At 39.2% G+C, this 14,654-nt stretch overlaps 1 protein-coding gene across 11 annotated transcripts in view; it reads right to left on the minus strand.

Annotated features, from left to right (window-relative positions):
• USP54 (ubiquitin specific peptidase 54) overlaps positions 1-14,654 on the minus strand; it is a 102,472-nt gene that overhangs the window by 72,836 nt on the left and 14,982 nt on the right. The window contains exon 1 of one of the 11 annotated variants that reach the window (XM_065068466.1): positions 4,014-4,137. The exons of 8 other annotated variants lie outside the window; for them this stretch is intronic. The gene's annotated coding sequence lies outside the window, so the exon portion shown is untranslated. Of the gene's footprint in view, positions 1-1,309; positions 1,368-4,013; positions 4,138-14,654 lie in introns of those variants that run through there. 2 more of the 11 variants (XM_065068467.1, XM_065068468.1) reach the window with 2 other exon arrangements.

The following is a 14,654-nucleotide window of genomic DNA, read 5'->3' on the forward strand; positions in this document are numbered from 1 at the left end:
ATGTTCCCACATCAGCAGTGCAGAGCACTTTTCAAGAGGAGGGAAAAAAGCCAATAAATATCTAACAACAGTCTAATAAACTTTAGGGCAATGTGTTCAAACATATTAGGCAAACACATACACTGTACTCAGATGACCTTCTCCACATGGCAAGACAACTGTTTAAATACTGTCAGGGCAGGGAAAGGACAGCAAAATCTTGATTTTACTTTTTCAACACAGCTTGCTTTGGTAGGTTCGACATAGCCTTAAAGCCAAACAGACCCATATAATGAAAAGTGATAAAAAAATCAACACTGCTTTCTCCCTTACCACCTGAGCTATTCTTTTATTAAAATCAGGTTATCTAGAGCTATTCAAGTAGCTTGTAAAGTATGAGGTGGGCAAAAAGCTTCTTTTGTCATTTCACAATATTTCTAAAAATAACTGAGCATACTGTTGTTTTGGTAGTTACCAACAGAAAATCAGAAATACTTTCCAGGACTATTAAGAGACTGGTTGATATGTGGCCAGAGTTTTTATGCCCTCCACTTTCTTTCAGCCTTTCAACTGCTCATTCTCTTCCTTGCACAACCCTTTTTAATAAGGCAACACAAGTATTCATGTGGCCACAGAGACAAGCTGGTCAGGGTAAACAGCAATCAGGCAGAAAGACAGGACAGAGTAGTTTGAAGTCAGGTCTGTTCCTCAGTGTTCCCTGCGTAGCCTCATAGGTATCATGTACGGTGGCTTGTGGGGGCAGTACCAGTTAAATCATTTGACAAGCTGGGGTCTGTAGTCTAAACCAAAATCTAAACTAGCTTTAAAAATAAGCTTAGGAGCAGTGAAGTGGAAAGGGTTCCTTTGTATATGAAGACCAGTCCTCAGCTATCAAAAACACTATTGCCATAATTCCATTACCAAACCTTATGGTTTGACAAATTAATCTGGCCCATTTACAACTTTAAGAATAAAAACAGTTTGTATATACAAACCATTTGTATACACACTCAATATTTTCCACTTCACTGAAAAAAGCTGTCCATCTTCTTTCTTATGTGTATGTACTACAAGGCAGAGTGCTCACCATTGAAACCAGTCTTCCTTTTGGCAGACAAAAGAAATACTGAGAAAAAAATTAAAGCATTAGTAATATGAGCACATCATTATGAATACATATTGCTAGCAGTTTGACTTTTTACATCTAGGAACTCCAACCCAGTGCTTCGAACTAGTTTTACCTGTAGCACTGGGAGGGCTGGGAGTCTACAGAACAGCCAGGGTTTAAAGGTTACCAAACACAAGCAGAAACCAAAATAGCACTCCTTACCAAAGAGGTACTCCCACAAATACCACAAATAACTGCATTTTTTCTTGCAGCTACACTCCTAAAACCAAAACAAAACCAAGAAAAGCAATTCTGTTGCATACTTATTCCCAGTGACTGCAAAACACAGTGTACCACATTTAATCCATCCTGCTTTCCGTGACTTCCATCTCAGCATGTGTATCCGAGCCAAAAGAATGTTTCATAAACATCCTATCAAAAAGAGATGGTAAAAGGACTTCTTGCGTACAAGTAACACACCAGATTATAGGTGCCTGTTAATCAAAGTATAAAATTAAATTTCTTGGTCAAATCTTGAGCATTTAAATCCATATCACAACATTAGAAGAGCTGAAAACAAAAGTCAGTGACACAAGTGATTCCAAGAACCACCCCAATCTTGGGGGGCAGGGGAGACATCAATATTTTAAAATAATTATGAATTGCAAATTAGAATAAGTAAATCCTCTTTGAAAATCTGCCATTAGAAAGAAGAGGGGAAGTAGCTGCACTTCTTAAATTATCTTTCTTTTCACCTTGAAATGTTTTCTAATCATTTAATTAAACAACCACTATTTCTTAGAACTGCGTGCACATACAAAAGTTGTTGCAGATGCTTAAAATCCAGTGACCTTTCCAATAGTACAATACAGTCACACATGAGGGCTGTTTAAATTGGGTTAAGATGCTAAAACATCAACAAGGTGGATAAGAAACAGCTGATGACTTCTAGAGGAAACAATGAGACACTTGCCAAAAGTCTATGGAAAGTCACATCCATCACAGTAATAGGTCCTGTAATGAAAAAATATACTTAGCACTTAAAGAGATTTTCAGGTAGACAAGTAAATGACCAGATTTCACCCTGTAGCCTAATCCTACTATGTCCTGGATTACTTACTTGTTCACCTTAGCCTGGCATTCTAAAGCTGCATCACCTCTTTGGACTACAAATCTGCTTCTGACAGACCACTGGTGCTCTCTGTGTAAGAGTGTGAAAAAATAGTACTAATTAAACACTATAGCAATATGACATTCACTCAGAGGTTCCCCTCCCCCGGGTGTGAGGCACACACAAAGCACAACTATAAATTAGTATACCTAAATATAAAACTCTGCTCATCTTAAACCATGCTAGATTAACATATTTCACCCCTTAGAAAAAAAAAAACAAAACCAAAACACCGTTAATATAAGTCAACTGGTACAACACACATTCCAGGACAAAGGCTGTTGCAGCCCATCTATCCATGCAGGGTGCCCACTACAAAGTGCAATACAGAATATCAACTAGTGTAGAACATCAGCAGCTAAATTTAGAGAGTAAAAACATCATCTGTTGCATACTGATTAGACTGAAGCACTATCAAGGCAATAGGTAAAAGAAACCTGCAGAAAGATGGATTAATAGATGTGCACTGAAAACTAAATATAGCACATATCATAACAAATACATATGGCCATATATAAAAGCCTTTTTCTTTATTTTAATGAGGAGTTACTCCAGAATGCTGCTCTGTAGATTTAGAGACTAAATCTGCTTTGGAATCTAATGCAGAAATTAGATGTGGTAGAGATGGGCTTTTCCAGTTCAAGACTTCAAAGGGAAGTCTTAGCCTACATTTTTAGCATAAGAATACCACAGAGACCTTCCACTAGTCAAGCCTGATAAAGCCTTGTTTTACTTTGCCACATCCTTCTGCTACCCAGAAAATGACAGAGGCCCCCCCGCCAACTTTATCTTCATGTGATAATTCCCTTGAGCAGGGTTTTTTTTTTCCATTATTTATTTCTGCCAATGTTATCTGGTGAAAAGTGAACACATTAGGCAGAAATCAGAACTGCAAATATAAAAGTCTATTTATCATGGAAATTAAATGAATGTTCAAAGAAAGGTTGCAAAGTCTCCTCTACCCTTATTGAAAAAAAAAAAAAAAAACACAAAACAAAACCAAAAAAAAAAATCACCAAACAAACAAAAAAACACAAACAACAACAACCAAAAAATGCCACACAAAAACACAACACCACACCAAACAAACAAAAACAAAACCCAACAAAACCAAACACGACTAAAGCCACAATTAATTCTTTGCCTTTCTTCATCAGAACTGGCAAATGCAATTCCTGCACATATGAAGATTTGAGAGGTGTGAATTCCACAGGGCTTTTGCCCATTCCTACCTAACTGGCAAAGGGCACGGTCATTACTCTTCTCCATACAAGTGGGCTATAATCTTTCCATTGGCAAGGGAGGAAGAGCAACTGTAAAACACCTTACATCCCTCCTGTACACCAAACTCTGGTGTCTTGAAGTGCCCTGATTTACCATGAGTGAAATTTAACATAGCACCTTCTACCAAGGACAGTAGCAACACAGCACAATTCATCACCATGAGAAATAGTAACAACTAAGGCAATATTTGGCGTTCATTTGCTATCTCAGCAACAGTTTAAACATGTAAATACAAATGAGGCATGTAATATTATGTATCCCTACACAAAAAAGGCTGAACGCCCTGCACACAGCACATTTTTCCAATGTAGTTTGCTGAAGGAGAAAATCTTTCATTCGCTTATCCAGCACGACACCGAAGAAGCCGACACCTGCTGCAGCGGACCCGCGCCCCGAAGCCTCCGCCCGCCCCTCCCGGCACCAGCACCCAGCTGCCTTGCCCACGCCGTCCCGCCACGGCCGCTCGCTCACCCGCGCTCCGGGCCCGGAGCCGCCGCCCCGCACGCACGTGCGCAGCCGCCGCTGCCCCGTCCCGCGGCGCGGGCAGCGCGGGAGCGGCGGCGGGAGCCAGGCTCCGCCCCCGGCACCATGACGTCACCTCTCCGGCCGCGCACCTGATCCCTGGGCAGGTCGGACCTTAAAGGGGCAGCGCGGGCAGCAACGACAATGGCCGCGCTCCGGTAGCACCCAGAGCCCGCAGGCTGGAAACACAGGGCCGCCCGAGGCCTTCCAACACCTCCTGTGCACCTGCTGGAAACGGGCAGGGCCCCCGCGGATGCGCTCTGCCCTCGGCACCTCTGGCGGCAGCGCAGCCGGGCGCTCGCTGCCTCCCGCCCCGCAGAGGGAGGGAGCTGCTAGTGGAAATAATTTGGGTGAGCAAACCCTACCGCTGGGGATTTTAGCAGCATACTCCAGATCTTTTCACAGCTCTTTTCTTTAGATGGCCCACCGCCGCCACGGGCTTTACCTCTTCAACACTCACCATCCATGAATCCAAGCGGCAGCAATTCTTAAGCACCTGAAGGCCACAACTCTTCTCTTTCACACCAAAAAATGCAGTGCCAGCTTGCCCATTGGCAAAGGGAGGCTTGCCTGTTCTCAGAAGCATGTGTAGAACCAGATATAGAACAACTACTTTAATGTTAATACTGTACTCCTGCCAGAAGAAACCAACTCAACATGGCACAAAACTTGTAACTGTTTGGTTTGTACCATCAACACCTGGCAAATGAGACCCACCCGCAATGTAGCCAGGATAAATCAAACCATTATCACTATTCTCTTCCTTAATCAAAATCAGCTGCTGTCCTCTTACCCTGCCCAGTGATCCTCTCTACTGAGGAAATGTGCTGGAGGACAAGAGACCTTTAAATCAGTATCTGCATCACTTCCACTCAGCTGGGCAAACAACATTACATGTGGAAGAGAAAAGAATTAAGCATAAGCTATGAACACTACCATTTCCTATTCAAGATGCAAATTTGAACAGAAACAGAGTAGTTCCTATGCTGTGTCATGCTTCCAATTTTCACCTAATCCATACAGGAAACACTGTATTCCCATATACCCGGTCATGAAAACACAGCAGCCTCACTTAAATCTCCAGGAGGTGGCTGGGAATTCTCAAGCTGCAGCCATGCAGGCACTTTTTAAAATTTCTTTCACTACTGTTAGCATAAAGTCAATGGCCTAGACCAACTACCAGGATTAATGGCCACATCCTCCACCTTTCAGGGCAACTTCATGCAAATCAATCTCTGTCAGCTCCAATTCCTGATCTGTAAAACATTCCCAATTCTCTTCTGTGCTTTCAGTGATAGTTCTTCCTTTTAGACACCAAAGATGAAATAATAAAGGAGAGTATCAACCATCGTCCAACTAATATCATAAAGGTTTTACTTAACCTTTTACAGGTATTTCCAAACAATTATTCGATTCTGCAAAAGTCACCCTTTTTATTTGTTTCTATGCGTGGATTCCACCATCAGTTGTACCACTACTCAAAACCAGTGTCAGCCTTTTGAAGAGCAGCATTCAGAGCAGAAGAGAAGACACACCATTCTGGTTTGCATATAGGAACAGGCTGAGTTATGCTTTAACACAATATATTATAGCCTCATACACAAAATTTTGCTTCTTGCAAATAAGGAAGATACCAGAAAATACACATTTATTAAAATACTTAAATTACGTTGTACTCTCATTTTCCCCTACAGACATTATTCCTTTCTCCTCCTGGCATTTTAGGCATTCATACACCTAAAAATATTTTCTTCATTTTTAAACCTTTATTTCCACCCCCCTTTTTCTGAGTATTTGTAAGATCTGTATTTCTGCTTTACCAAGATTAGTTAACTAAGATTACTATACCAAATAATCAGGACTATCTTTCAGAAAATGGTGAATGTGACATAGCATGTTTTCTAAAATAGAATTTCACATTCATACTAATCTCAAACTGCACATGGACAGAAATTATATGACATTATTTTATTTATCTACTTTAAAAAAAAGGTTTTAGAGTAATCTGAATTAAATTAATATTGATGGTAAGCAGCAATGCTAAACACTTTTGGAACAAGGAGATCTCATCCTCTCAGCTCTCTAAGCTATTACTCAAGCATTAAAAGAAAATTTCTTGCTTTTTTATCTTTCATTCTAAGCTGAGAGACTGTGGAACAATCAAAACAGTTATCTCTACACCATAATTATAAAAACACTTTTTGTCAAAAGCTAGGCTGCCAGTTCATTAGTACTAGTTTCAATTCAGCATCTCATTTTCCAAAATATTAGTGGCAAACAAGCAGTGGGATTTTCTTTTAAATATTATTTATAACATGTTATCCTAATTATTGATAATATTGAATGTAGAATTTAAATACATGTAAGTACACTCTTCCCTCAATAAAATAATGTTAATAATTTTAAAATGTCGCATTAAAAAAAAAAAATAATCCCTCAGGTGATTGTTACCCCTCCTGTTTGGTGCCCTTTTGATCACTGAGCTCCCACCCTTACGGAGATGGTTTTGCAACTTCAGCCAGGAAGTCTGCTCTCAGCAGCTGACAGATTGACTATTGTCTGTAGCATGTTTGCAGCGTTATTGCTTGTCCAGGGTACTGTGTTGCCTTGCCTTCCCCTAGATCCAGCTATTAAATTAAACCTACATATTTACACAAATTACCATCCAACATAGCTATCCACTGCCAATGTTGAATATTCAAGATGTAAAATTACAGCTCAGTTCTGTTTTGCACAGTGTAATTGCAAGAAAATAGCTTCTAAACCCTATTTTATGTAAAGACCACTGGATTTTTTCTGAATCTCAGTAGCCTAAATAAATTCAATATCCTTTTAGCACCCTGGATAAATACAGTGTCATTTAAGAGCACTTAGCTGCCAAGTTTCTAACATAAGACAAACTTCAATTTATTTCTATTGCAAGGAGACAGTTCAAACTCCACTTTACAGTGAAAGTAGGTGTATCCGTCTCATAGTCCATGTTTAGGCCCATAAAAAATTCTTGCACTGACATACTGCTGAAGAGTAACAGAGAAGTATAGTTTAGCGTGGTGGTCTGTGCAGAAAGGATTGGAGAATTCAAAGTATCTAAAAATTTTACACAGGACTGACAGACTTGTAAGACTTTATTTTTCACATCAGACACCTATAAAATTTTCCAACAACAATGATCTTAAAATAAAGCTGAGCCACATCCCATTTTGGAAGTGTACCAGCACTGCAGTAAGAATGGACCTTCCTCTACTTCCTTCAGACCTGAAACCTACTACTCAAACTTTAGACTTTGTGACATCACTAAACTGCAAGTTTGGATTGTAATTCTGCTAACAGATTCTTCATAGCACCACACTTCTAACTTATGCTTATAAACAAAGCTCCTATTATGTGTCTTAACATTGCAATTCTAAAAAGAGACAGCCAAATACAAGGTACTTTAAAAGGACATCCAACAGCCCAGTCCAGCATTCCACGGTGTGAGGCACCCTTCCTTTACTGAATAAAGCAAGGCAAAAGTAATTCTAGTTGGTCAAGAGTCAGCTAGTTATTATCTTCATTAAGTCAAGCATAGAAAGTGCATCATGAACAATAAAGATGGGGGGGATGTACTTCCTCAGTAGATTTTCAAGTGCAGCTAAGCAAGGTAGAAGCCCAGTTCCATAAAAAACTAAATTATTTAAGGCATCCACATTGCGGTTCTTTACGAAAAAATAAAGCCATGAGTTTTCTCATCTACCGATGGCTTTCAAAAACACTAAGTAAGATACAAGATGAAATTATCCATTGATCAACAGCCCTCTGCTGCTGTAGATGTCATTGCTACCCAGCCATGCAGGACAAAAACAGCTCTATCACCCTAACCCGGAGGGTTGGCAGGAGCTCAGCACTCCCAAACCCCAGGCGTTCTCAACTAGATAATTTGAATTGCACCAAATGCTGGTTTTGCCTCATACACCCAGAAGCATCAATACCACTTAGAGCTGGTTGTAAAGAGGTTGCAACATCTTGCAACTTCTGTACTATGCTATGTCTTCATTATACATTCCGCCTACATAGAAGTCTCATCCTTCCAATTCCAGTGGCACATGCTGTTGGCATTCTCTTAGAGACTTAGCATTTTTGGCATATTTTTCAAAGATTATTTTATCACTGAGTATTCATCAGCAATAAACTATGTTACTTTGTATTCCATTGCAGTAAGAGTCCTCATATTTATTCCAAATATCTATATCACCTGCCAGATTCATACAGCTAGCTCTACATTTTCAATTTAAAAGCAAGAATTTCTGTCTCTGATGGTTAAAAAAAAACCAAAACATTTAAATATGACCAGACCCTGAACAAGCACAAACCTCTGAGTTCTCCCCACACGTATTTGTCTGGAAATTTAAAATCTAGTGACCAACGTATAAATAATCAATGTCAGCAATAACTTTCCTTGTAGATATACAAACATGACCATCCAGAAAGCAAAGCACATGATGAAGAAAAAACATTAAAATTTAGCCCAAATTCACTTTGGGACAGAGAAGCCCAAGGGTAGGGTAAGAGTAACCAGTGATCTGGCAGGAGAGCTCACATAAACCTCTCATATCCAAAGCAATAACAAACTTACCCTTCAAATCACCCTGACCCTTTCTGTGATGCACAAAAAGCTCGGCCTATTAAAAGCTCCAGAATGTTTCCCTGCAGGATGTTGGACCCCTAAAGTTTCCACATCAAACATTTCCCCTGCGTTTAAGGGCTTCTCAGCACCTCTTGTCCAGCTGTCAGAACTTCCAGGTTCCTTCATCTCAAAATGGTTAAGAAGTAATAAAGAAATAGTTTTTTAAAAAAGAGGGGGGGGGGCAAAGACGTAAATTGGAAGCAGCTCACAATAAGTTATTAGAAAGTAGGAACACTGAAATGATTATTTTTCTTCACATTTACTTAAACTAAAAGCCCCATTAAAAAGTGCTTGATGCTGGGACAAATTCCACTCTCAAGAGCAGAATTCAGGTTTGGCTGGCTACACTCTACACAGGCTGTTGGCTTTGACTCATGCAATCACTTATTTCTCTTTGAGAAAATGGAAACTAAAATTGCTAAGCAAGGTAATTTCCAGCTGTGATGATTAAAGATGCGTTCTAGGGTATAACAATGCAAATGGGGACTCAAAGTATGGTAACAACACATGTTACAGCCTCAGGTAACTTAGGCTGCACTCATTTCTCAGTCAAGAAATACACAATGGAAATGGGGAAAGATTTTATAAACAAAACAATTACCTACAGTACACTCCTTGTTTTCTTATGGTAATAACATGTTGAGTCCCTAAAGTGCTGGACTGACAACTGAAGTCATTATGAAAATGAGAAAGAAATAAAAGCTGACTATCGATAGCCCTGTCAAGGATATAAAGTAGGAAAAGCAAGCTGAAAATCTTGTCTGGTATACCTAGTACTTATGTAGTGAGGTATCGACAACAACAAGGTGAAGGCTACTGAGTTAGAGGACACTAGAAGCAGAAGGACTGGCAATACAGGGGCTGTCTGCATTATCATTTTGTCTCATGGATACTGTCTCAGGGTAAATATTCTCCATGTACAAACTGTTCATTTTTTTTAATCAGTAACATTCCAAAAAGTCTATACATACTCTTCATCAGTCTTAAAATAATGTTGTTATTCAACACACAGCTAAATAAAGAAAATGCCTTATGAGAAACAACATTCAATTATCTCAGGAACTGGTCTTTTGCTCCTGGTCCAAGACCTAAATTATTGCAAAAAGTACAGATTAAGATAATTTAAGATCATTTTTTTGCCCTACCTCTGCTAGACGGGCCTTATACTTGAGAGCTTCCCATCTTCTTGAAATAGCCTACTACATACACAAACACAAGAAGTTATGTCTTCCAGTTCTCTTTTTGGGGCTTGCACACTTCCTTCTTCCCTAGTCCAAATTATTTCTGTCTTTCCCATTAGGCCACATTTTCTAGATCTCAAATGATTTGATTACTCTTCTCCCAGCCTTTCTTCAGCTGAGCTTTATTTTCTTGGGGCATTTAACTTAAGCATACAGAACACTCCAACTGATGACTTACCTGTCAATGAAAAAAGATTGTTCTGTATGTTTTATGGCCTACACTCATATTTTTATCCCTCCTGATATAACGTTTGTCCTTTTACAACATCAGGAATTCTGGAGAACTATCACCTAATTACTTATTCCCTACCCCGTATTTGTGTGTTTCACAATTTCTGTTAAGTGCAGAACTTCAAACCCCTATTTATTCTCCTAATATTTCCTCAATTTTCTTTAAACATTTTTGTGCTCTTAAACTTGTGTCCTATGCATACACCTTACCTCCACGTTTTGGGGGCATTTATAGTGAATCAATTTTGTAAGCACACACTCTATTCTATCATCAAGGTCATTAACGAAAAGATTGAAGGGAAGCAGAACGAGTACAGACCCAACAGACCGTGGAGGATGCACATTCAATACAACCATTTCATTTTGACAAACAATCATTAATAACCACCCACCAGGCACAGTCATCCAACAAGCCTTGCTCCTACTCTACAACAGCTTCTTTCAGGCCATGTTTCATGTGATAATCTTACAAACAAGTGAAGAAACAGTGCCAAATAACTCACTACCCTGAAAATATTAACATTCACACTTTTCTTGTCAATTCACAACCCTTACTGTCATGTTACTGAAGAAAATTAAACTGGCATGACTATTTACTCTTCTTAAATTCGTGGTGGTTGTGACTCGTGTTCTTGTTTCCCAGAGGTTTATACTTTTTGCAAGAATTTGCTTAAAATATGGAAGATGAGATGAATAGTCTATAATTTCCTGGTTGCTCTCCTCCCACCTCTCCTTTTCATTTGCAAGTCTTCCAGCATCTCAAATAGCAGCTAGTGGTACTGAGACAGATTTGGTCACGTTTTTTTCTTTAACATGTCAAAAGATTAATTTCATCAAGTCCAGCCTAATAAATAACCTATCCAAGTACTAAGAAGGATGCAAAAGGCTTGCTTCAGATTTGCCATCCACCTCATACATCCTCTGTGCTTTTTACCTCCTTCTTGTGCTAAATGCTGCTCCCTTATACTCCTGCTAATGTTTTGTGGATATTTTCATAGTACTTCCTTCGAGTACATCTTACAAAATTGTGCTGCCTATCAAAACCTTGAAGTTACAGAGCCATGGATCTCTGGGCAGGTCTAACGGGAGCGCACTGTGGTGAGGGCAGCTTGGCTGGCAGTGGGGCTCCAATCCTGCCTGCAGGATGTGCAGCCCCCAGAAGGTAAAGCCCAGGCCCCAGGAGAAGGAAGGGGCACTCTGATGGGGTAGCCACTGCAGTTCACCCACCGTATGGAGGAGAACTGCAATAAGACAGTAACACGAGCAGCACTGGAGCTCTGCAATCCAGACTTGCAATCACACCGGTTTGGGAAGACCAACTGGCAGATTGTTCGCAGCATATTAGCTTTGCTTCTGTGTCAGTTATTAAATCTGTCTGTCTACACCCAGCAGAGAGAGCTGGGTTAGATGGGTGGGCAGGCAGCACAAACTTTGTTCACATTCTCATGCACAAATACTGAAAAATGGATTGCACATTAAAAAAAAAAAAAAAGATTAAGCCTGACACAGGTAATCCTGCAGATACTCAGGCTCTCACAGTATATTTGTTCTGATAGCACAGCACACAAAACCAGTGACCCTTCTGTACGTTCCTACATTGTTGCACCGTTACATTTAGAAATGTTAGTTACTTGCTCTCATTGCCCAAAATTAAACTACATAATAATAGACTTATTATAGTACAGGTGTATGTGGCAGTTTAAGATGTAAATGTTTGATTTCATTATTTTAAAATAGCAACAAAGAACAGGAAGAAAAAAAGTTTAAAGACGTTGGCAGCTCTAGGGTAGCTCTGCTGATTTTTGCCAGATAACTAATACCTAAGTTTTCTTAAATGTATTATAGAATAGTCACCGTGCACCCAAAGGGTTCACTTCCTTTTCACAAGAATTATACAATGATTACACAAAACTGAAAACTGTTTGTTATCTTCTGCATACACTAAGCATACTCATAGCCTTCTAGCCCTTCCCCTCATTGAAAAACTTCATCTTGCAATAAATACCACAGACCAAAAGACCTAGGACACTGTAATACAATTATAAGTTAATACAAATTGATAGTTAGGATGCAAAAGTATCTTTTAAAATTAATTACTTCCCCTACAGTTATCCAAAATTCATCTGAGACTGTATAATTTTATGACAACATTTAGATAGTAGGACAAAATTAACAAGTTTAACATTAAAAGAAAAGAATGAAAATACTACTCATGCAAGTTGAGATGGTAAATTAACAGTTTTTGAGGAGTATCTGACCATATCTAGTTAATAGTACAAATACTAATGTTTTTGAAGGAAAAAAAAAAAAAGTACCATTCCAGACATCCCTTGCTTTGTGCCCCACAGAAGGACGAGGCTAAAACACTGATTTATCATGACTTAACAAGATACTGACCATCAGCTGAACTGCATTCACTGACTAATGCACTTCTTGTCCAATTAGCCTGAGAAGCAAAACATGTTTGTATAAACCACTAGCAAATTAACTATATATACTCAAGGGAAATCTCAGACAATATACTCACAAAGGAAAATGTCCACTGCAACTGCTCAGTCACTAATTTACAGCTTACCACATTTTTCCTGATGAGGCAAAGTAATTTACAAGGACAAATACTCAGGCTTCAACTGTCAGGATTTAGGGGGTTGGTTTTTTTGTTTGTTTGCTTTTTGCTGAAGGCACACTTTTAAAAAGATTAATGTTTTGGAAACAAGTAAGAATGTTACAAGTGTTACTGTTCTTTTTATTCATTGTCTTAGCAATATTGAACACTAACACTAATCACTGTAACATTTTGCTGGCCAATTTGAAGTGGGTGGTATTCAGTATATTCTGAAAGAGACATTAAACAACTGCGTTTGATTTTCTTTTACATGAAGTAGATCAATAACTATAGCTCCCATAATGTAATCATTAAAACTCAGAGCTCAAGAACCAAATGTGTTTAGGAAAATTAACATGGTAAGAGACACACCTTGCAGACGTGATTTGCTCTGCTGCACCATATGTCACAGCTATTACCATCAATACAAAAAATGGCATTGGTGCAGGATCCTAATATTACCTTTAAACTTGGATAGTAGCTCTCTCATACCTACTTCACTATCTGCTACATGATTAGCTTCTATGCTGTATTCATAACCACACTGCAATTCAATTCAAATACATACTTAGTTCAACAATTCTCTAACAAAATTATGCAGGTGAGTTTCTGAATTAAATCTAATTTCTCTCTCTTGTGTATGGATATGCACACAAGTTACATTAGCAAAATCATCTGATAACTCATAAGAGCTCATTGTAATGTAGTTTCTTCCAGGAACATTCCTCCCTCCTGCCCCAAGAAGTTAACAGATTTCAGAACTATTTCTGTAAGAAGACAGACAGCACAAGATCTGGTTCCTCTTCTCCGCTGAACTGGGTATGTGATAGTGCTGGAACAGCCAAAAACATCCATATTCTAGTCCCAGTTCAATGCTAACATTCTCTGACAAGCCAAGCCTCTATGCCCATCCATTCTGGCTACTGATGATACCATGCCAAAGTACATTTGTTGAAATCTCTGGACTGAAAGACTTACAACAGACTTCTGGGAAAAAAAAAAAAAGTGAAAAACATGCTGAAAACTGAGATCGCCTGGATTAATTTTCAAACAGCAAAAGGAATACTGCCTGCTTACATAGCCAAGACAAGAAATACATCCTCAGCTCTTTGTCAGAGGAAGCCTTGTTTCTGGACATTCACCACAAGCAGCAAGGGAGCAGTGCCATTTAGAGCAGCTGACCTGATTCCAACACATTTAATCCTGGGTAATGGCTACATAGCATGTGATGGGGAAGGCTGGTGTAATAAATATCCAGTAGTAACTAACGGTGCAGTGGCCCAGTTCTCATTCCTCCAAAATTTTAAGTACCATGATCTTTTCCATGGTATCAACCCACCAATTGTCACTATTTGGACAGATAAGCCTAAAGACATGACTGAAACAAAAAAGGTGTGCATCCTCCATTCCTAAGTATTTACCCACAAGCCGAGCCCACCAGCCTGTTCTCCTTTATATTTACTTCCCTTTTGAGGGTCAACAGTTTCTTTACTTAAAAATTGGCTACTTTGAAACTGCAAAGTTTTAAGTGATTACATTTTAAAAAACTAGACCATTTCCATAGCTCCCTTTAAAGACATGCTGATACTTTACTGAACACACACAACTTTTGCTGACACTATCACTTGTAGAGACACAGATGTTTGTTATCAGCACTTAATTGGGCACAGCAAGAATTAATCTAGAGCCAGGGAAAGACAGAAATAGTTAAGACGACATACTGTCTCACTAAAAACACCTTCCACAAGCAACCTAGAAAGCTTTGCAGTTGCATAGAACACAATGGGATCATTAAACACAAATATACTCCCAGCAAGGGCTAACCTCCCCCACAAAGAGCAAAGTTGCAG

This window comes from Columba livia, chromosome 6, assembly GCF_036013475.1.
Source record: "Columba livia isolate bColLiv1 breed racing homer chromosome 6, bColLiv1.pat.W.v2, whole genome shotgun sequence".
NCBI lineage: Eukaryota > Metazoa > Chordata > Aves > Columbiformes > Columbidae > Columba > Columba livia.